A 23,231-nucleotide genomic window follows, 5' to 3' on the forward strand; every position below is an offset into this window, starting at 1 on the left:
TGCAACAGCCTCCTAACTGGTCTCCCTGCTTCTGCCCTGGCCCCCTGCAGACTGTTCTCAGTTATGGTGTTAAAACATAAATCAGGCCGTAACACTCCTTCTCTCAAAATTCTTTTGGCTTCTTGTCTTACTTGGAGTAAAATGGCTCATAAGACCCAACACGAATTGGCTTCTTGTTACTTCTCTGACCTTTTCCTACTCCCCTCTCCCTCTATTTCAGCCACACTGGCCCTCTGTCTCTTCTCTGAATAGACCAGGTATGATCCCACCTTTGGGCCTTTGCACTTGCTGGTCCTCTTGCCTGGAACACCCTTGCCCCTGATATCTGCCTGGCTCACTCTCTCCCTTCCTTCGAGGGTCTGCTCAAATGGCTGACCCCACGCACCTTTCCCTGACAACCTGCAATAAACTAGCTCCTCAGTTCCCTAGGCCATTCATATCCCCTCATCCTGCTTTCTTCACCTTCTCCATAACACTTATCACTATCTGATATATTATAAATGGATGCCTCCTTTCTCTATAATGTGAGTGCCATGATTTTAGGGGTGTTGTGTTTTTTTGCTTGATGCTGTATTCCCAGCATTTAGAACAGCGCGTGGCACATAATAGGTGCTCAGTGGATATTCCTTGAATGACTCGCATAGTTTTTATCTATCTGTCTTCCTGTTTGTCTGCTTGTCTGTCTCCCCCAGCAGACAGCGGGAAGCCACTGGATCCAATTCTCCACTGCTTTCCTGGTGTCCAACACAGAGTCTGCAGAGTGGGTGCTCATCAAATGTTTGAATAAACAAATGAATAATAATAGAATTTCCAGATGGATTGCCTGGGGCGATATGAGGGAGGGATTATGGCTAGACAGAGCTGCCTACTGGAAATTTTCCTGCCATTTCTGAAGGACCTGGGGTCACCTGGGAGGGGAGGAAGCTAGAAACATGAGCCAAGGAATCTCTAGAGGCCAGAAGGGATAGAGATTAAAATTTAGGAGCTGGTGATGGAAGGATCTGGAAGTGCAGGTTTCCAACTTGGTTTCATGTTTGAGGCTAACCTGTGGATTTGGAATTCTGTTGGAAGTTCAGGAAACTAAAGTTTTAGAACAGGCCAAGAGTTTCAGGTTAGGGTCTGAATTAAGGTTTGGAGTTTGGAAAACAGGTTGAAGTTTTGGATTTAAGGTTAATATTCAGAATTCTAGTTAGGGCTGAGCGTTTGGGAGTTGGGCCTAATGTTCGTGGTCAACTGGTTTTTAGAATGGGTCAAGAAATGAAAACTTTGGTGACAAAACTATACAAAGTTGAAGATGGCATCAACTTGAGGGGTTCAACTTGAGGATATTTATTAGATTTTCAAAGCTTCTTTGCCAGGACACTATGAGACAGAAGCTCACGTTATATAGTCAAGTTCTTGAACAGTTTTTCTCCACCAGGGGCAATTTTGCCACCCAGGGGACATTTAGCAATGACTAGAGATGTTTCCGGTTGTCACAACTGGGTAGGAAGGTGCTGCTGGCATCTAGTGGGTAGAGGCCAGGAATGCTGCTAAACATTCTACAATGCCCAGGACAGCCCTCCACGACAAAGAATTATCCAGCCCCAAATGTCAATAGAGCTGAGGTTGAGAAACCCGGCACTAGAGGATTTATTCATTCTCTGAAGGGTTAGCCAAGGCTAATCCAAGTGGGCCAGGAGTCAGGATATGAGTGTTTAGGGGGAGGGCTAGTGCGATGCGGGCCTGAGCTATAGAGTCAGGTGTGGGCACCCTTGTGTCCCCCTCCTCCTGGATGGAGCTGTGAGCACACAGCTAACTCTGGCTCTGGCAGAATCCAAGGGAGAGGAAGGGGGTTAGGGTGGAGATGGGGAGGGAGAAGGAGGAGGGGGCCAGCCCAATGTGTCAGGGAATTCATGAAGCTAGAGACAAGCAGGGTAGGGGCTGGTGAAAGAGATAGAGAGAGACTAATAGTTTTGCAGAGTTGCAGAGAGCCCGAGCAGGGTCTATGGTGGGTGTGTTTGGAAGGAAGGCTGGGGGTGTGGCATGGATAGTCAGAGAGCTGCAGAGAGTTGGCATCTGGAAGGGGCTGGAGGGCCTGGTGTCTGATGCACCCTCTGCAACTTATGTGACTGCCTTGTTCAAGACAGAATTCAAATAATAATAGCTGGCTTGGCATGGTGGCTCACTCCTGTAATCCCAGCACTGTGGGAAGAGAGGTAGGTGGATCACCTGAGGTCAGGAGTTCGAGACCAGCCTGGCCAACATGGCGAAACCCTGTCTCTACTAAAAATACAAAAATTAGCTGGATGTGGTGGCGTGTGCCTGTAATCCCAGCTACTCAAGAGGCTGAGGTAGGGAAATCACTTGAACCTGGGAGGCAGAGGTTGCAGTGAGCAGAGATCTTACCACTGCACTCCAGCCTGGGAGACAGAGCGAGATTCCGTCTCAAAAATAAATAAATAAATAAATAAAACAAAAAACAAACAAACAAAAAAAACCAAATAATAATAGCTAACACTTGCATCGCACTTACTCTGTGTCACTCTAAATGCTTTACATCTGTTAACTCATTTTTAATCCTCCATCGAGCCTGTGTGATGGGTACTACTACAATCCCCATTTTACAGATTGGAAATGGAGGCAAAGGGGTTAGGTAAGTTGCATAAGATCCCATATCCCTGAGTGGCCCTGCTGGCTCCACAGCTGGCTCCAGGCTTCTGTTTTCCATTTGCTTCCTCTGCCGTTGACATTCATGATCTCATCACACCCTCTCAATAGTCTCCCGAGATAGGTGCTCTTGTTACGGCCCCTGCTGCACTGATGAAGTAACCAAGGCACAGAGAGGTGAACGACCTCTCAACACAGCCAGGTCTTCCTGACAGCGAGGCCACTTCTGCTCCTCTGTGTTGCAGCCTGGGGTGCACCTCTGCACAGCCCCATGTGCCCACCCTTGTCCATATCTGATCTTCACAAATGGCCTTAGACTTCAGGGTTTCTCAGCCTCAGCAGCAGTGACATTTTGGCTGGATAACTCTTTGATGGTGGGGGCTGTCCTGTGCAGGGTAGGATGGCTGGCCGTATTCCTGGCTTCTACCCATTGAATACCAGTAGCACTCTTTATTCCCAGTTGTGACAACCAAAATTGTCCTCTAGACAATGCCAAGTGTTCCCTGGAGGCCAAAATCAACTGCTCTCCCACCTCAATGGAGAATGACTGCTCCAGACAGTAGGCAAAGGAGGATCCTCCTATGAGATAGTGGATCATGGAAGAAAGGACCAGAGAGGGTCACACCTTACCCAAGGTCACTCAGAGAGTCGGTGGTAGGACCCAGGTCGCTCTAGCCAACAGGAAGGCAGGCCTGCTGAGCTTTCCCGCTGGAGGCTCCCTCCCCCAGGGTGAGTGTTGAGTGCCAATGATGTGACAGGAGCTGGCTGCCTGTCCCAGTAAATGCAAAGGTCCCATGAGCAGCCCGTCCTTTTCAGAGCCCCCTGCTCTCCAGCTGAGCTGAGGTGGGGCTCGCTCTGCTCCTAGCTGTGGCACTAGGAAAACAGCTGTGGCTTTGATGTCAGACAGACCAAATCCTAGCTCTGCTACACCCATACTGTGGGACCCCAGGCATGGCACTGAACATCTCTCACCCTCTGTTTCCCCATCTGAAAAATGGGCAGTTTGGATTAGAGAATCACAAACACTCAACTAGCTCTGATGTTCTGATTTTCTGACAAATTAGGGTATCCGGTGTCTTAGTCCTGGCTGTGCCTACAACTCAAAGTGGCACCTTGGGCAAGTCACTGCCCCTCTCCAGAACCCACTCTCCTCAATCTGCCATTCACCTTCAAGCAGCCAACACTCCAGTCACACAGAACTTCTCATTGTGATCTAAACCGTGAATTCTTCCCTGCGTCGGTTCATGCTGCCCCTCAGAAATGCTCTCCTGCCCATTATCCACCTGGAGAACTATGCATCTTTTTAAGACTGAGCCCAAGTCATTTGCTCCAGGGGGTCTTTCTGATTCCTGCAGGCAGAGTTAATCACTCCCTCTTTTGTTCTGTTCTGGTGCTTCTAGAAGAACACCAGCCACTGGTTGTGTGTGTGTGTGTGTGTGTGTGTGTGTGTGTGTGTGTGTATGTCTTCCCCACTAGACTGAAAGAGTCCTTGCAGACAGATCCTGGGTCTTCCTAATCCTAATGTTTTTGTGGTCCACACAGTGCCTGGCACAGAGTAGATGCTCAATATATGTTGAGTAAGTAAGAATGAATGAAGCGGGGGAGGAAACTGCCAAGACCCCTTAGTGGTTACCACCCTCTAGAATCCAGGGAAGGAGGCCAACCTCTTGCTGTCATCTGGTCTGAAGACTGCCCCCATCCCCAGTCCCAGCAATGGCCTGTCGCCTCAGCCACCCACACATTCTGTGGACTCAGAGAGTACCTTGGACAGCAACCAGACACTTTATAAAAAATGCTTTTATCCTCCATGAAGCTGCCCCTACAGGGAGCTGTCTGTGCTGAACTGCATCTCCGTGTGTGCATGGAGACATGTGCTTGTAGAAGAGGCCTTGCTTCTTCCATTTTTCAATCCATCCCAGGCCTTTCTGAGGATCAGACAGGGAACCTATGTTTTTCATGTTTATGTTTCTGAATGTGCAGTCTCCAACCCAAGATAGGGGTGGCTGGGGGTAGGGGGAGCACTTTGGAATTCCCTCCCTCTAATAGTCCCTTGAGGAATCCACTCTTCATCTGAGCCACATGTCCCCAAATTGTCCACAACCCCTATTCCACAAAGTCCTCTGCTTAAAGAAAGCAGATCTCAGTTCCTGGTTTTGGGGGTGGGGAGGAGAGAGGTGGTCTGTGTTCTTTGAGATCCATCCATTTAACAGGTATTTTCTGAGAAGTTATAAAAAGACAGAGGCCAGGCGTGGTGGCTCATGCCTGTAATCCCAGCACTTTCGGAGGCCAAGGTGGGCATATCACGAGGTCAGGAGTTTGAGACCAGCCTGGCCAACATGGTGAAACCCCATCTCTACTAAAATACAAAAAATTAGCCAGCCATGGTGGCTCATGCCTGTAATCCCAGCTACTCAGGAGGCTGAGGCAGGAGAATTGCTTGAACCTGGGAGGTGGAGGTTGCAGTGAGCCAAGATTGCACCACTGTACTCCAGCCTGGGCAACAGAGCGAGGCTCCATCTCAAAACAAAACAAAACAAAAAAACACTTATATTATGTTTAACTTATTGGAGTCTCAGTTTGTTCACTTGTAAAATGGGAGTAGGGTAGGTAGATATGCCTGCAAGACCAAATCCTTAAAAGGGGGCAGCTTTATGGTTCATGCATTGATCCTCAGTGCAACACATCAGCTTCAACCTTCACCTAAAAGCAGGACTGGATGTCCTCATTCAGCTGTGTCCTTCCTGTGGGGCCCTAGTTAAGCCCCTTCCCTTCCTTGAGTCTCTGGTTGCAAATGAAGTGGGTTCTGTTCTCTAAGTTCTGGTTCAGCTGTGGGGTCCTGAGTTTCTAGGATTCTATAATGATGCTGAGGAGCCATGCAACCTCCTCTTTCTTCCTCCTGCCCCAAGGAAGGGGCTGGGGCCTCAGACAGGAGATGGGGGACACACCAGAGCTTCCCAGGGATGGCAGGAGGGTGAGGAAAGAGGAAGATCTGTCCTAGCTGGGGTGTGAGAGACAAGTTAACAGCTCAATTGTTATTTCAATTACACGGATTATTTGAAAACAATGTTATGAGTTTCATCACTGACAACCCCGGGAAATGGCTGCTATGGCAACCAGGGAAAAGAATGGCCCTGACCAGCCAATCAGAAGTTCCAACTGTGCCCCAGTTTGTACAAACTCCCCCTTCTCCACAGGGCTCCCCCCATCCTCTGCTGGGGTGGGTAGGTGGGGGCTTGGGAGAAAGAGGGAAAGAAAGGGGCAAGGAAAAGGCCACTCTGTAGAAGGGAAGAGGACAACTGAAGAAACTGAGGCACTAGGAGAAGTGGGATTCCTGGCATTGGCTGTTCATCCCAAATTCTTCAAGGGCAAGAACACATCTGACCCACTGCACCTTCCCAGTGCCCGGCACAGGCCTGGCACCCAGAAGACAGTAACAGGGCTTGTTCCAGAGCTGCCTGTGGCTGAGGAGGGGTTTCCTCTTCACACCCTTCATTCTCTGCTCACCGTCCAGTGGGAGAGAATTCTCCGAGACCTCTTCCACGAAGGGCACACACAATTGGCCTTGTCTTTCACTGCCAGGAAGAGAACAGGCATGCGAGGAGCCTCTCACTGGCAGGTGAGATCTGTGAGGTTCTGGGGTGTCTCTGAGAGCCCTGGATATCTTTCCCTGCGGCCCTCTGCAGAGGCCGCCTCTCCCTGCAACGTCCTTTGGCCCAGACTTGTCCAAATGCGGCACCCCAGTGGTCTCCAGAAAAAGTGTTTTTGCTTTGAGAATATCCTGTGCTCTCCCTATTCAGAAAGAGGCCAACTTGACGGGAAGCTGGCTGGACTCTAGCTCTGCAAAACTCCCTCCTGAAAGCCCATTTCCTACCCAGCCTGAGCTCCCTGCTGTCCACTCCTGTGTTCCCGAATCCCTCATCACATTTACTTTTAAAGAAACCCTTACATAGGGCTTATGAATGCTAGGCACTGTTCTAAGTACTTTACAAACATTAGCTTGTTTCATTCTCACCACAAGCCTGTAATGCAGCTACTGTGATTATCATCTCCACTTTACAGATGGGGAAACTGAGGTGGTTAAGTAACTTGTGTAAGGACAGGCAGCTAGGAAGGGGGGCAGCTCAGGGAGCAGAACCCAGGCAGTCCAGCTTCCAGAACCCAAGTCCAGCTTCCAGAATCCAAGCTCTGGGCTGCCATCCTCATTCCTCCTGATAGATGATGATCCAGCTTGAGTCTTGCCTGATAGTCAAAAGACTCATAAAATTCAACTTTTGTTGCCTCATCTATTTATTTGTAGAGGTAGCGTCTCAATCTGTCACCCAGGCTGGAGTGCAATGGCATGATCATAGCTCACCACAGCTTCAAACTCCAGGGCTCAAGCAATCCTCCTATTTCAGCCTCTGAAGTAACTGGGACTACAGTCATGTGCCGCCACGCTTGGCTAATGTTTTAATTTTTGTTGAGATGGGGGCCTTGCTATGTTGCCCAGGCTTGTCTCAAACTCCTGGCCTCAAGTGATCCTCCTGCCTCGGCCTCTCAAAGTGCTGGGATCACAGGTGTGAGCCACCATGCCTGGCCTGTTGCCTCATCTTTTTATACCAGGAGCCTCCCAGGTGCTTGTCCTGAAACTTCTGTGCCGTCTTTTTGTATCTTCGCACTAGGGGAGTGGCAGACAGATACAAAGAGAAGAGGCACCTGAGGATGTTACCAATAAGTGGACATCTGTAGATCAATGCTGGTTCTCACAGCCCAAAGTCCTGATCTGGCTGTAAGGCAGGGAGGGGCATCTTCATTAATTTGGTACCCACTGTGAGGACACTATGTGCCCATTATCCCATTCATTCCAGCAAGGGAGGTCTTACACTCCTCATTTTACAGATCAGTAAACAGAGGCTCAGAAAGTCAAACACTTGCCCAAGGCCATCCAGCTAAAATGTATCCAATAGGGATTGGTGCCCAGATCTGTCTGTCTCTGACTGCCATTAGCAAAAGACATGATTCCTGTCCTCAATGGACCAGTTAGAGAGGCAAGACAGGTAACAATGGTTCGCAAAGGGCTGAAACAGGACGCCGAGGTTGAATAGATGTAAGGGCTTAGACCAGGTGAGCAAAGGTTTGCAGGTGGGAATGGGCCCTGGAGCAATGGCCTAGCGGGTATGTGTCTGAGCTCATCAGGTGACCATGTCAGATGATGAGATGGGGCTTTGAACGCCAAGCAGATGGTTTGGCGCTGACAGGCGAGACCATAGGGAGCCATTGCTGTCTTAGGAGCCTCTTTCCCTCCCTCCTGAGGCAGCCTCCCTCTCGCGCAGCAGAGCAATTTCCCAAAGCATTTTCTCTAATTTGTGATTGTTTTTCTAACCAGAAGCAGCAAGAGTCTCCAGCTTCTCCCAGCCCGTAAGCCGAGCCTGACGGAGCTGCCAAAGCTGCAGGTCTCCACCCCCAGCCCAACCCACTCGGGGACTTACAAGTCCCTCTGTTCTAAAAGCCCACCCACGGTACTAGGCAGGCTGCGGGGAGGGTCTTATGGTCCCAAATCCAGGGGCTTCTTTCCCAGCCTGAAGCTGGCTGAGTTGATGCAGAGACCTGGGAATGACTTTAAGCTGGGGCCACCCACTGCTGGCTGATGGTGCCCCGCGGACCTCAAGGGCTGGTACCCTGGGACAGAGGGTGGCATGAGGGCTCGAAGCCAAGGGCTGCTCGAGGGCTCCAGGAGGGGCAGGGGCTGAGTGAGGAAGTCAGGGCTCTGTGAGTAGGGATGAGGGCTCCTTGAGGGAATGCAGGCTCAGAGAGGAGATGAGTCTTCAGTTCAGGGGACAGAAATTCTGTGGGAGAACAGGGGCTCTGGAAGGGAAAGGCATTCCAGAAGGTGACCAGGAGCTAAGTAACAGGAGGTGCTCAGGGATGGAACAGGGGCTCAGGGATGGGATGGGTCTCCAGGAAGGGTGGGGGCTCCGTGGAGGGTTAGAGCTTTCATAGGGGGTGCAGGAGCTCTGTGGAGATTCTGGGGAATTGGGGGCTCTATCCTGAGAGAGGACCAGGCCTCCACAAGGAGATGGGGACTCCAAGAAGAGACGGGTGCTCTGTGGGAGGTGGGGATCTGGCCAGGGGCTCAGCTGCAGGGCTGGGGTTTGTGAGCACAAAGGCTCAGAAAAGAGAGCGCAGGCTCAGTGAGGGGATGGGAGCTAACCCGCCGGGGACAGAGGTGCTGGGAGGGGCTCGGGGCTTTCCAAGAGGATGAGGGCTTGGAGAGAAATGGTGGCTTATGAAGGGACAGTGGAAGTGAGAGAGTGGGAAGGCCCTTCCTCCACGGTTGTTTTGGGGATTAAATGCAGCCATCTCCTCCCTGACCCACTACCCGGGTGCCCTACCTCAGCTGACCCATCCTACCCACAGGCTTGTCTCCTTGGCTTACACAGCCCTGTGCCCCTGATGGTCCCCTCACCTTGGTCCTCTGCTCCACCACTCCCCCTACCCACCTCTCCTCGAGGCAAGATCCTGACGCCCCCTCTACTAACTCCTCCACAAATGTCCCACTCTGCACCCATTTCCTCAAAGTCACCTCTATAGATTTTGATATCCTCCTACAGCCCAAATGCATTATCAGGTCAGTACTTCAGACACCTGTAATGATCAATAAGGTAGTCCTCCCTCACAGCCAACCTCAATCTGTCTAGCTGCAAGTGCAGCCAATTTCCTCTGTTCTGTCCTGGAAATAGAAAAAAAAGGCTGATCTACAGGCCACTGTTCATTCCATTCTTCATCGCTTTGAATACACAAAGTCTCCTCTCAAACTTCTCTCTTCTAGGTAAAATCATTCTGGTCCTTTTCCTTGGCTTTTCTAATCATTATCTTTAGTATCGGGTATCTTCAAATGCTGTGTTAAGATTTTATCAGAGCCTGGCACATAGTAGGCTCACAAGAAATATATCTTGGATGGATGGAGAAGTTGGTAGATTTTGAGGGTGAATGAGGGTGGAGAGATGGGTAGTAAGAAGATGGAAAGAAAGGTGGTGATACATGTGTGGGTAAATGACGGGTGGGTGGATAGATGGGTGGAGGTGGGTGAGGGGTGAACTGCAGGCAGATGGATGTTTAAATGGAGGTGGGTGGGCTGGAGGATGATGGATTGGATAAGTGGATGGATTGATGAATGGGTGGATGGATGGATGGATGGATGGATGGGTGGGTGGGTGGATGGATGAGTGGATGGATGGCTGGCTTAGATGGGATGCTGGCTGGATGAATAATCTCAGCTGGCATCTCAATTTTCCCCTATATCTCCCAAGTATAGGCTCCCCTAATTTGGTTAATGGACCCCAGTTCTCCCAGACACCAGGCCTGAGACTTTGTCATATTTCATTCCTCCCTCTCCCTTATCTCCCACAACCAAGCAGCTCTGAGTCCTGTTGATCCTATTTCCTTGGGGCCTTTCTCCCTGGCCCCTGTTCTCTACAACTTCATTAAGCCCCTACCCGACTTATCTCCTGGACAATTTCAGCTGCCCCCGTCTGTTGCCTCCTTTCTCTTTCCTTCAAGTCCATCCTAAAACACTGTCAACAGCAAGATCTTTCTACAGCTTAATTCCAGCCAGCAACCTTCAATAGCTTCCTATTGCTTACATTCCTCAGCCTGGAGCTCCACGCATCTGAATTCAGTTGCACCTTCCCTTTGTGGTCCTCTCTGTCTTTCCTCCCCTCCATGTCCTCTTTGCCCTGGTCAATGGGGCAACCAGCTGACACCCAAGGCTTCGCCAAGCTCCTCCTCTTCACTCATGTTCTTTCCACCTGCTGGAAACACCTCCACCTGCAGCAGCGTCATCCTAGCTTCAACACACAGCTCAAATACTGCCTCCCTCACGAAGCCTCCCCCAGTGCCTTCGACCAGACAGAGTCAAGCGCGTCACTTCCTCAAGAGCATTTATGGAGCACCTACTATGTGCCCAGCTGACTAATAGAGCCCTGATGGTGGGAGGGCTAGGACACAGGAGAGACACAACCTTTGCCTTCCAAGGTACACAGCCTGCTCATGTAGTCACGTTTGTGTGAGCATGCAGGTGCATACAAACATATACAGAATTCAAGGGAAAAAAATAAGGGCACAGTGACTCACGCCTGTGCGAGACTCCGTCTCAAAAAAAAAATTAAAAAAAAAAAAATAATAATAATAAGGGCAAAATAGCACAGTATTAGTAGCTAGAGCTTATAGAGCACTGAATATGGGCCTAAGTGCACTGTTCTAAGTGCTTTACTTCTAATAATTCATTTCGCCTTCTCAATAATCCTATGAGATAGGTACAGATGAGGAAACTGAGGCAGAAGCTCACTCAGCTAGTAAGTGGCAGGGCAAAGATGGGAACCCTGGTAGCCTGGCTGCCAGGCAGTTCTCTCAGCAGCACACAGTAGTGTGTCATAAATAGTGCTGTTGGAGTGGGGTGGACAGAGAAAAGTCATGACAAGGCTCATTCTGACCTCCCAGCCCACTCCCACTCTGCCAACCCATCTCCCTTCTCTTCAAGTCATTTGAATAAATGGACACTGAAATAGACTCAGCTAGGGGCAAAGGATTCAGTCTGCTCTGAGACACCATAGGGCCCTGGGCAAGTTCCAGCCTCTCCCTGGGCCTCAGTTTCCCTTCTGTATCATGGACTTGGACTCATCAGTCCCTAAAGGCCCTTTCAACTCAAAAATGCATAACCCTAAACACAGCCACTTAGATCTTAGAAGATGCAAGCCTTGGCAGCCTCCTGGCCTGGGGGCTGGGCTGCCTCTCCCAGGAACTCTCTGTTGTCCCTGAATATGCAATTTCAGCCTCTGGTCCCTGTGGGCCCCGCTGTGAGTCCACAGTCCTATGTCTGGTTACCTGAGCCTGTCTGGCTTGTCACCTACCCATCATCTTGTCTGCCCGCTGACCTGGATCCACCTGCTTCTGCTTCCCATCCATCAGCCTGCCCGGGCCCATCCACCTTATGTCCCCCACCTGCCTGGTGCCTGTCATTCTGCCCATGACACAAAAAAGCACGCGTGTGCTTGCGCGTGCACACACACATACACACACACTCCACCTCCCCAGCTCCCCTCCCCTACTCTGCAAGCACTACGGTGACAACAAAGAATATGGGGCGAGGCCTTCTGCTTTTTTGACTCGCAGAGGGGTCTGTGGTGTTAACATCTGGACCTACTTTCCAGAAGCCAAAACAGTTCTCTGCCATCCAGCATCCTTCCCTTCCCCAGGGACCCCCCAGCCCCCTCTTCGCTGGCCCCAAGGGCTTCTACTTGAGGAATCTGGTCAGGGCCACACGACTCCTGCCAAAAACGGCCAAGTGGTCCCTGAAGAAATCAACGGACAAGAGCGTGAAGATGTGTGTACAAGGATGCTCACGGCAGAATTGTTTGTAATAGCGAAGGATTGGAAACAACCCAAATGTCCAACAGTGGGGGCTGGTTAAATGAATGATGGGCAGCCACACAATGGAGAAGCATGCAGCTCTTAAAAAATGATGATGTAGATGTATATTTATCGAAATGGCAAGACATTCACAATATATTATAGGGTGAAAAAAGCAGGTTACGGAGGCATATGTATAAAGCAAGATGCCATTTTTATTTTTTAAAAATCTATATATGTCAAGAAGGATATGCACTGAAATGGTAGCCAAGTGGTGGTAAAATTATGGCTAATTAAAAATGCTTTCATATATAAAAAGATACATACATATATACATATATATATAAATTTACACACACACACACACACACGGAGAATCACTCTGTATTAAATATTTCATATGAGCCCAGTGCAGTGCTAAGTGCTTTGTCTGTGTTACTTCATTTCTCCAGAGTCCTTGGAGGTAGGTTTTGTTAAAACCATTTTCTAGATGAGGAAACAGAGGCTCACTCAGCTATTAAGTGGCAGAGCTGGAACTTCAACTCTGCTCTGTCTGGCTCCAGAGCCCGTGCACCTAATCAGTAGGTTGTCATGTTTCTCATTTTCTCATTTTGTTTATCTGTAACTTGCCTATTAAAAAATATATATATGTATATATAAGGCTGGGTGCGGTGGCTCATGCCTGCAATCCCAGCACTTTGGGAGGCCAAGAAGGGTGGACCACCAGAGGTCAGGAGTTCGAGACCAGCCTGGCCGACACGGTGAAACTCTGTCTCTACTAAAAATACAAAAATTGGTCGGGCGTTGTGGTGGGCGCCTGTAATCCCAGCTACTCAGGAGGCTGAGGGAGGAGAATTGCTTGAACCCAGGAGGCAGAAGTTTCAGTGAACCGAGATTGCGCCATTGCACTCCAGCTTGGGCAACAAGAGTGAAACTCCGTCTCAAATATATATATATAATATATATATTATATCAACTTGAGTGATAAAGAAACAACAGAAGTTAATAAGACAACGAAAGAATGAGGCTGGTGAACTATACACAGCAATGTGCCCTGAACTTCCGGGCTCCTGGACAGGAGCTCCCCACCAGCCAGTGCATCCTTCTCTCCTCTCTAAGTACCTGTGTATTAGCATGGTCCAGCTCTCTGGGGAGAGGCCAGGCAACCCTGGTTAGAGTTGGGCCGTAGTCTTGCAGACTTCAAGGCTGCATGGCCTCAGGCCCCCTCTCCTCACACCCAAATTTAATTCAGTGAATGGAGTGCAGCTTTGTACCATATGCCACGCTAGACCCTAGAGAGGAAAAAATGAAAAAGCCCAGCACCTGCCTTCAAGATCTTCTCATACAGGGCTTGGTTTCTCAGCCTCCACACTATCAACAGTTTGAGCTACATGAGTCTTTGCAGTGGGGTGGGGGGGACTGTCTTGTGCGTTGTAGGCGGTTTAGCAGCATCCCTGGCCTCTACCCATCAGATGACAGCAGCAGCCTTCTACGCAGTAGTGACAGCCAAAAATGTCTCGAGACATTGCCAAGAGTCCTCTGGGGGGCAAAATTGCCCCTAGTTGAAAAACACTGATCTAATGTGCTGCAGATGACACAAGGCAGGCAGTGAGAAAAGAAAACTAAACTAATTGCTACAGAGGTTCAAAATATAGACAGGAGTCACATGTGCCTGGCTGGGTCCAAGAAGGCTTCCAGGGATGAACCCGTCCCCGAACCTTGAGAATGCCTCAAGGTTCTTTCCATTCTACAGACTCATCCTGGATGGGGAGCTCCTCCTTCCTCATGGCCTCAAAACTCTATTTCCAGCCCAGAACTCTCTGAGTGGGCCTAGGTGTTTTTGCATGACTATCCATCCAGCATCCCCACTCATGTATCCCATTAGGATCTCACCCTCGACCTGTCCACAGCTGGTCCTCACCTCTTCTTAAAAGCCCTTCTCCTCTTCATTTCTCATCTTCACGACCCACACAGCCTCCCGAGCCAGGAATGGGGACCCCTTCTCTCCCCCATGCCCACACAGTTACTTAGCCCTGTCCATTCCACTCCCACAATCCTCACGAGTGAGCCCCCCTCCATGCCTCAGACCCAGACACCAGCAGCCCAGGATCTGGTCTTCCCCACCCAGCAGCAGGATGAGGCTTCTAATGGCGAATCTCCACGCGCCACTCCCCTGCTGAAAACCTGTGCGTGGCTCCCCACTGCTCTCGGGATGAAGGCCAAGCCCCTTGTGTTGCTTTCAAGACCCACGGGACCTGGCTGCTGCCCACCTCACTGGCCTGGTTTCCCGTGACTCCCACTCCCTGAACCCCAACCTCTGTGTGTTCTACTTCAGCCAACTGAAATCTCAGTTCCTCTGCTATTCTTTCCCCTCCTTGGGGCCTTGGTACCCCTTGGCCTGGAGGCTGCCTTCCCTGCTCTTGTTCCTCCCTACCCCCCTTTATCCCATAGATAACTGCGAGACAGCCTGCAGGAGTGCCTCAACATCACTTCCTCCTAGAAGCCTCTGCTGCCCCGCCCACTGGCTGTCACAGTTATGAGAATTGTTCATCTTCCTCCCTGGACCACCAGACTCCTGTCGGCTGGGATTCAGGCTGCTTGCTCACCATTGTGTCTCTACCATACAGCACGAGGCTTAACACATAGTAATGCTTTATGTATATATGTAAATATGTATATATATATTTTAAACTGGATAATGAATAGATGGTCAGACAGGCGGATGGGTGATGCAAGGAAGAGGTGCTATTTGGGTTGAGTCCTTAATGCTTTGGAATATCTTCAGGAAAGGTTGTTCAGGTGGAAGGGCAGGTGGGGCTGGATGCGGGAGTGTCAGATTGGAGGCACAGTGGGAGATAAAGGAGGATGCAGACGGATTACAAAGACCTTGAATGTCATAGTGCCGAGTCTGGACTTAATTCAGTAGGCAATGGGGAGCCATGGAAGGGTTTTAATCAAGCCAGTGACACGATCCCACCTGTGTTAGAGAACGATCGCTCTGGTTGCCGCAGGGGTTGCAGCGGGAGGGTATCAGAGGCTGGGAGGCCAGGGAGGAGGCTGCCACAACAGGTTAGGCATGAGCCAGTGAGGTCTGAGCTGGAGCAGGGATCGCGAGATGGATGAGAGGGGAGAAAAGGTAGAGATTAGGATGAAATTTGAATCCATGGGACTCTAGAACATGTTCCCACACTGCCGGCTGCATGCAGGGACTCCATCTTCCTCAAGGCAAAGGAAGAAGGATCCTGAAGTCAGAGATAGATCCTGGTCGTCCTAACTCAATTCCCCTCCTGCAGGGGTGCAGGCAGCTAAGATCATGTGCAAAACCAAACAAGGAGGAACTGTTGCCTTTACCCCATGGGAACCAAGGAATATAAACAGAGGGATATGAACAATAACAATACTGCTTTATGTGTGGGGTGTCCTATGTGCCAGGCATCGCGCTCAGCACCATACATGCTCATGCACATTTGATCTTCACAACAACCCAATGAGACAGGTATTACATTTTCCTCCATTTCACAGAGGAAGAAACTAAGGCTCAGAGAGGTAAAGTAACTTGCCAGCAAGTCACAAACTCAGGCTGGTTGGACTCCAATGCCTACGCGCTTAATCATCTATTTATATTATGCACAGGAAAGAGCTGGTAACAAGTGGATGGCTGAAGGCTTGTGGGTCTGACGACAAAGCAAGAAGTTCCCAGCCTAATCCCAATGTGACAGCAGGAAGGAGACTGCTGATGGGGCATGGAGGAAAATGTGGGGGAAGAAGGGAATTCCTCCAGGTTGCTGCACCTCATGTGTTTGAAATCAGACCCACATATTCGGAAAGGTGTGTGCCCATTGTGAGAGAACTGAGCTAAGGAGTGAGTAGTGAGTATATCCTTAACCCCCAGATGGGCCACCTTTAGAGTAATTAAAAAAAGGGATCCTTTTCTGGGGGTAAGCAGCCCCATAGACCTATGGCTAGTAAGTATATGAAGCCTTTTTGCAAATTAGAGAAAGATGCCCCCTCCTCCAGGCAGGCACAGCCTGTCTTTGGGGCACCTGACTTGGACAGTGGAGCTTAAAATAGATTTCAGTCCCCGCTCTCCTCTTGCATTAAACGCCCTTGGACAGTCAACAACCTGCCCAACTGCATATAACAGCCATGCCTCCAGCCTTCCTGTCCTGCACGTCTGTTTCAAAGTAGCCACTCTGTATCATCAACAATGAGAAAATGTCCCTCCTGCCAGATACACAGAGCTCAAATCACTCCACAGACAACTTTCTTGTTAGGCCTTGTCTCTTCCATGGGAAGAAAGACAGTCCCATCATGCCCACTGCCCTGATGAAAAGTTGAGGTCAGAGCCTGTCCTGGTGGTGAAATATCTAGGCTTTCTCTAGAGAGGCCAGATTCAAAACACAAGTTTGTAGAAAGGAGAGGCCCTGAGTTGAGAGCTCCAACTTAAAGGTGCTTTGAGGAACCCGGGGTGGAGGGTGTGCCCACTCTTGCCGGGGGCATGAGGCTTTTCTCTCTGAGCCTGACCTGAGGCCTGGGTTTCCTCTCAGCCTGTTTCCCCACCTGGTCCCCAGCCCCTAGCACCCTTCCTGGCTCAGCTATGGGGAGGAATGAGGAAGTCCTCGGCCCTGAGGCCTCAGCCCCGTCACCACCGTAGGGTCTTCTATTCTCTCACTCCCTCCCAGGCCATGCAGTGCCAGCTGCTGCCCGTGTTATATAAACAGAAATCATTCACTCTCTCTCCCTCTACCTGAGGCTGCATTTCAGATTGGAGCTTCCTGATGGAAGAAAAAGGGGAGGGGGAAGAACAGAGAGAGAGAGGAGAGGAAGTTTAATTGGCTGACTCTTATCGCCCATGTGGTAAATAAACTGGCTGCTCCGAACTTTGCCAACTCAGGAGGAGACGGGCCCTCCTGGGCTCCCTGCCCCAGCTATGTCCCGGCCCCTGTCAGATGGCTTCAGAATGCAGCGCTCCTGCAAAGCTCTCAGAAAGACCAGTGCCTGGGGAAGCAGCAGGGGCATTGGGGGTTCCAACCTCTAGGTATGATTATTCCAGAGCACGACCAGAAACATCCAGAGATCACAGCCACTCTTTTGACAGAAAGGCTGTGACTCACCCGGAGGTCACAACACACTTTTAGGGGCCAAACTTTGTCCTCTGCTTCTGCTACTCAGCTTCTCTGCTAAAGGCATTCAACAGCTTTCCTCCTGCACTGGCCTGGGAGCACTGGGGGTCTAACTTGAATACCTCATGCTGAATTTAAGCAAGTGTCTTCTTGTCCTGCCTGCAGCGTGAAGCCAAGAAACGGCTCTGTTTTGCCCCAGGCCTACCCAACACATAAGCAGTGTTGGTGAGGCCTGGAAGTCAAGGTACCTGGGTTCCTATTCTGGCTCTGGGTATAGCTTATCATGTGACCTCGGGCTGCTGTTGCCAATCCTTGAAAATGGAAAACAGGGCAGCCCAGGTGGTCTCCAATGTGCTGCTCACAGTTAGGAATACAGAAAGGGGTTCTTGTCTCCAGGGGTCCCCTGATGGGGCCACCCAAGAGGTACAGGTGCACCTTAGCTGAGAGACACCTGGCTGGCTTTATAAAGTACCTGCCCCCGAGGCATTGGCAGTGGTGGACCCGGAAGGGCACACAGACATCTCCAGCAAGCAGTGTTTAAATGTTGGCAATACCCTTCCCTTCCGGGAGGAATGAAAGAGGAGTGTCCCAGACACTGAGACAAGGAGGGAAATAAGGGTGAAGTAGAGAAATGGCTGGGGCAGGGAACAGGTGAGTGCTACAGAAAAACTGAGGCAGACAGGATAGAAGATGGGTCGGGGTTGGGGGGTGACGAGGAAATGGTCATTGGTGGGCAAAGACCAAAGGATGTCACTGTGGGTGTAGAGGCCAAGTTTCAACAAGGGATGTAGACTAGGGGCAACTGAGGGGGACGGAGTGGGCACTGATGGACACATATACGGGATACAAATGAAGGACAGAGAGTCATGGTAGTTAGGGAGGAGGCTTTGAGCCCTAGGGCAGTGGTGATGCTGATATAGGGTATTGGCGCTGACCAGTGGGAGAAGAGGATGAGATCCTGAGCCTGGGTGGAGGGGCCAGAGAGAGCTGGCAACAGCCAAAGCCCTCAAATGAGCCACTGCCTGTGCCGGGGGCACCTTGGCCAGCCCCAGAAACGTGGGGAGTGCTGGAATCAGCCCCACGGAAAAAGAAGCTGGCATGCGCAACCCTGGCGACGCCCGAAGGATTGGGAGAGAAGAGGTTCCGAGGAGCGAGCACCTCGGAAGACCGGAGCAATTTCAAACAGCAGCTTCTCTGCCCGCCGCAAGGGGGTGCCCTGCACCTCGGGGAGACCTCGGGGGACCCTGGATCAGCCCCGCCCGCTGCAGCCCTGCCTGGGACAGGGCCCGACAGTGCCAGAGAAGAGGCAGCGGGGAGGCGCGAGCGAGATGGGTCCACACTGTGCCCACCCAGGGCTGCCCGGCACCCCGCGCTCCCACGCAGTCCACTCTTCCCAGGAAACGCCGCGGCCCCCGAGGGTTAGCCCTAAGTGAAGCTCTCTTTTGACGTTAGGCTGTCGGGGGCCCCGTCCTTCTTCCCCAGCGGGGACGGTGTCTCCGGAGTCGGGTCCTAAGGAAGAGAGCAGCGCTGGCTCTTGCTCACCGCCAGCCCGCCCGACGGCCAGAGGGCAGCGGGGTCGAGCCGGTGGGGCCGGCAGGGGTCCCTGTGGGCCGGCTCCCCGGCTCAGAGGGGGCCAGAACCGTGCGTGTCGCCGCGGCTGGAGTCAGCCTCCGGGTGTCCCCGGACGCGGCACGACCTCGCACACACACACCGCGCGCACACGCTCGCGCCGTGCGGTATTTCCCGGCCCCGGACCCCGCCTCTGGGAGGGGCCGAGGAGCCGAGCCCCGCTAGCAGGGTGGGGGAACCGGGAACGCCTGGGTCCCAGCCCTCGCGTCAGGGCTGTGCGCCACCTTCCCAGCCCCTTTTGGCGCGCCGGCTCGGCCCCTGGCGCTACCACCCCTCGGCCCGCGGGGGTCCCGGAGGCTCCCGGGCGCGCGGCGGACGAGGTTGTGGGGACGGGTGGGGGCTGCGGGCTTCGGGCCGAGAGGCTGCTCGGCTCCGCGCCGGGGAAAGTTTGGACGTGGGAAACTCCCTCCCCGCCCGCCCGGCCGAGAGGAGGGGGCGCGCATGGCCGGGCGCAGGCACCCCGGCTCCTCCTGCGGCTGGAGGCTCGCCCCACGCGCCGCCTGCCCGGCCGCTCCCGCCGGCCAGGGGGCTCCCTCCCTGCCGGGCAGCCTCCCCTCGGCGGCGATCCGGCTGCTCCTCCCGCGGCACCCCGCGCTCTTACCTCGGGGAGCGGCCCGGGGCTCCCCCCAGTCCTGCCGCCTCGGGACGCTGCGTGGGGCGGGAGCCCAGGCGCGGGCGGCGGGCGAGTCCGGAGCCCCGCGGCCGCCCGCAGGAGCCGGAGGGAGAGCGGGAGCGAGAGGGGGAGCCGCGGCGGCGTGTGCGCGCGTGTGTGTGAGCGAGAGAGCGAGAGAGCGAGGGAGTGAGCGAGCGAGCGGGAGCGAGGGAGTGTGCGTGTCTGACTAGGGGGGAAGTGTGCAAGGGACGGATCCCTTCCTTCCTCCCGCAGCCTCTGGTGGAGACTCGGAGAATGCAGCGCCCGCGGGGCAGAAGCGCCGCGCAGCGCCGAGCCGCGGGCGGCGGCCGGGCCCGGACCCCGGCAGCCGGGGAGCCCCGGCCCCCGCCCCCCCGATCGCGCCCCTCCTACACCAGGAGGGGACAGCCTTTCCCTCTCTCGGGCGGCCCGGTCCCAGGAAACCCCCCAGAGGACTGCCCCTCCCTCCTCCAACCCCAGATCCGCGCGAAGGGAGCGCCCCCAGGAGGGGGACCATCTACCTCCTCGCCTGGCAGCTCCCCAGGTGGCCGCAGTTTGAGACCAGAGCCTATTTCCCCACCTGATTTTACTGCGAATAGGGCTTCCCATTTCCGCCCCCTGACTACTACGGGAGGCCGCCTTCAGAGGAGCGGGGGCGCAGGCGAGGGTAGGAGCAGGCTTCTCCAGTGGCCGCCCCTGGCTTGCTGCCCAGAAAGACCCCTTGCACAGACCAGGTCTGCCAGTTCAGAAACAGTCACTGTGCATTGAGGTGGACAGAGACCCGGTGCCCAGGGCTGAGTCTCCAGGCAGATGGGAGGTCGGGTGTCCCCGGGAGAGAAACTTGAGGGCTTTTCTTCTGGAGGGTCCCCCTGGACATCCTTGTAACCAACAAAGTAAGCAGGCAAAACAAGACACCTCCATCCTTAACTTGGTGCCACCTTGACCCGGAGAAGTCTCCCAATAAAATCTTTCCGCTGCCCAGAAACTCCTTGCTGGTCCGGTTTTCCGTTCTTTTAAAAATCCGGCTGGTCTGCTCCCTGGTGTTTTTTCCACCTGGCCCTGTTTCTTTCTCCTGGCTGCCTGGCTCTCCTTACTGCCTCATCTCTCTGGGATGAGGCCTAATGGAGGAGACCCTCCCACCCCACTTCTGAGTTCCCAATATGAGGTTATTGATGGTAAGATAGGACCAGTGACTCCCATAGCCCCACCCTTTGTCTTGGGTTGTGGGTCCCCTTAGGAGTTGCCCCCCCCCCACTCCCCATGGCTTCCAGATAGGTGCGTGAAGGATAACAGGAGACTGGACAGCTGCAGACCTCTGTCCTGCCAAGCTGCCAATGACCAGCCATTTAATCACCCACAATCAGCTGCTGAAGTTCATGGCAAAGAGGGGGCAGGGCCCTCCAGGACCCCCAGCTCTACCTCACCCCTATCCTCTCCTCCTCGCCTCCTTCCCCAATTTCCATCTTCATCTCCACACCCTAGTCCTTCTCCCTGATGACTGGAATCACCTCTCCTGCTGGCTGCCCCTCTGGTCCCTCCTACTAAACTCCATCATTCATTTATTTATTTTGAGATGTATTCTCCACTGTGCCAGGCTGTTCCCTCCCCTACCTCCTTCTCTTGGTTTATTTCCCTTCATTGATCTCTTCCAGCCTTGCCTTTCTATTGTCTTCCTTGTCTCCATCTCTCTCCTCCCCTCTCCTCTCTATTCTTAGCCTCCACTCTTTCATGCTTTCAGAGACCAGAGGCCAGGCTTCCAGATGCATCTCTTCACTTTTGGTTCTTTCCTCCCGCTCTGACTCACTTTTGCTGTTTGCTCCAGTTCCCGCTTCCTCTTTGCCTCTTCCTCCAGGCCCTGGTGTGTGCTGTTCATCTCCAGAGTCAGACCTACTTAGTTGTCCACAGGTTGTTTTGGCCTGGGACACTGTTGCTCTCACATCTGCATGCACACAGTAGGTGCTCAATAAATGTTATTGAATGAACTGTTGTCATATCTTTCTCTTTTGCTCTGGTCTCTCTCTTCTCTTTTTTTTTTTTTTTTTTTTTTTGAGATGGGGGTCTCACTATGTTGTCCAGGCTGGATTCCTGGACTCAGATGATCATTCTGCCTCAGCCTCTCAAGTAACTGGGACACCAGGCATGTGCTGCTGCACCCAGCTCCCCATGACTCTTTATTAGGCCCTCAGGGTTTCCCACCCCAATGTTTCCTATTTTCAGTCTCATTCTACCATTATTTCCAATTCTTCCTTCAACAAACTTTCTCTGAGCGTCCACTCTGTTGTGAGCACTATGGCTAGGCTCTGAGAACACGTTGAATGTTTATTGAGCACTTGCTGTGTGCCATAGTTTTGCTTTTAAGTCCTCACAATAATCAGATACTAGTATTCACCCATTTTACAAATGAGGAAACTGAGACGCAGTGTTGAAATAGCAAGATCATTCAGACGGCAAGTAGAGAGATCAGGTTGATGCATTGGGCCTGGGTCAGACCTCTCACTCTGGTCTGGGAGAAGGTAAGCTGGGACTTCTGCTGCAGTGTGGCAGGTGCAGCAAGAGGCAGTGTGGTGTGACAGAGGAAGAACTGCACAGGCCTGGGCTCTGAGAGCAGTTATGCCCCATGCAGACTGTGTGACACATGGGCAAGCCACTTCCTGCAGCATTGATGTGAAGAGAAAATGAGATGATAGTAACAATAGTTAACATTTAGTGAACCTGTGCCATGTGTCAAGCCTTCTTCTAAATGTTTTACACAGATAATTTCCTTTTACTGTCAACAAATTTATAAATTTATAATGGGGAAACTGAGGCACAGAGCAACTATGAAACGTGCCCAAGGTCACACAATTAGTTTATGGCAGAGCTGGGATTCAAACCAAGGCAGGCTGGGGCCAAAGCCTGCACACTGAACTGGTGTGCCATACTGCCTCTGGGCAAATAAAATGCCAAGTGCTTTGCAGTTAGAGTTTGAACCTGTGCCTTTTTATATCGTGTGGTGAGTCTACAAATAAGGGAGACACCACTCCTCCAGGGATTGGGTAGGATGAGGAAGGACTTGGGGAGAGAGGCATCACTAGGGAAGGATTCCAGGAGGAGGCGCTTGTGAGAATTATCTTTCCCACTCCATCAGAAGGGTGCACAGCCCTGTCTTGGCACACGGGACATGTTTTCCCCTGGAGCAGTCATCTGGGTCTACGGGCATTTCTCTCTCTCTAGCCCAGGGTCACTCCACTTTGGCCCTATTGACATTTGGGCCAGATAATTATTTGTCACTGGGCATGTCCCATGTAGGATGCTTAGCAGCATCCCCAGCTTCTACCCACTAGATGCCAGCAGCACACCCCCTCTCCAGTTGTGACAACTAAAAATGTGTCATGACATTGCCAAATGTCTCCTGAAGGGCAAAGTCACCCCCAGTTGAGAGCCACTGCTCTAGTCTGAACGCCCTAACAGCAGGGTCTGCTCCAGGGAGCCTGCGAGTTTGAGCAGGGGTCAGTGAAGGGTATATGTGTGTGTGTGAGTACACTCGTGTGTGTTGGGGATGGGGAGGCTGCTCTTAGCTCCAGGCTCTGCTATTCTCCCTGGCTGTTTTCCTCTTCTCCTCTACACTTCTCTGTCATCTCTTTATCTGTCTGTCACCTTCTCATGCACTGTCCATCTGTCCTCGCTTCTCCGACTCCTTCCACTCCAGTCTCTGTCTCCTCCCTCTCAGTGTCTCTCATCTCTCTGACTGTTTCTGAATGGGTGTCAGTCTCTTGCTACCTGCCCCTACATCTTCTCCAGCACCCTACTCCCCTCTCCCGATCTGCTTATCT

General features: G+C 52.2%; 1 protein-coding gene across 1 annotated transcript in view; it reads right to left on the reverse strand.

Moving 5' to 3' along the window:
• Positions 1-19,695, reverse strand: part of CDH22 (cadherin 22) — a 134,462-nt gene extending 114,767 nt beyond the window's left edge. Inside the window, exon 1 of the mRNA XM_054467663.2 lies at positions 19,390-19,695. The gene's annotated coding sequence lies outside the window, so the exon portion shown is untranslated. The remainder of the gene's footprint in view (positions 1-19,389) is intronic.
• Positions 19,696-23,231: the final 3,536 nt, after the last annotated feature.

Source organism: Pongo pygmaeus, chromosome 21, assembly GCF_028885625.2.
Source record: "Pongo pygmaeus isolate AG05252 chromosome 21, NHGRI_mPonPyg2-v2.0_pri, whole genome shotgun sequence".
Lineage (NCBI taxonomy): Eukaryota > Metazoa > Chordata > Mammalia > Primates > Hominidae > Pongo > Pongo pygmaeus.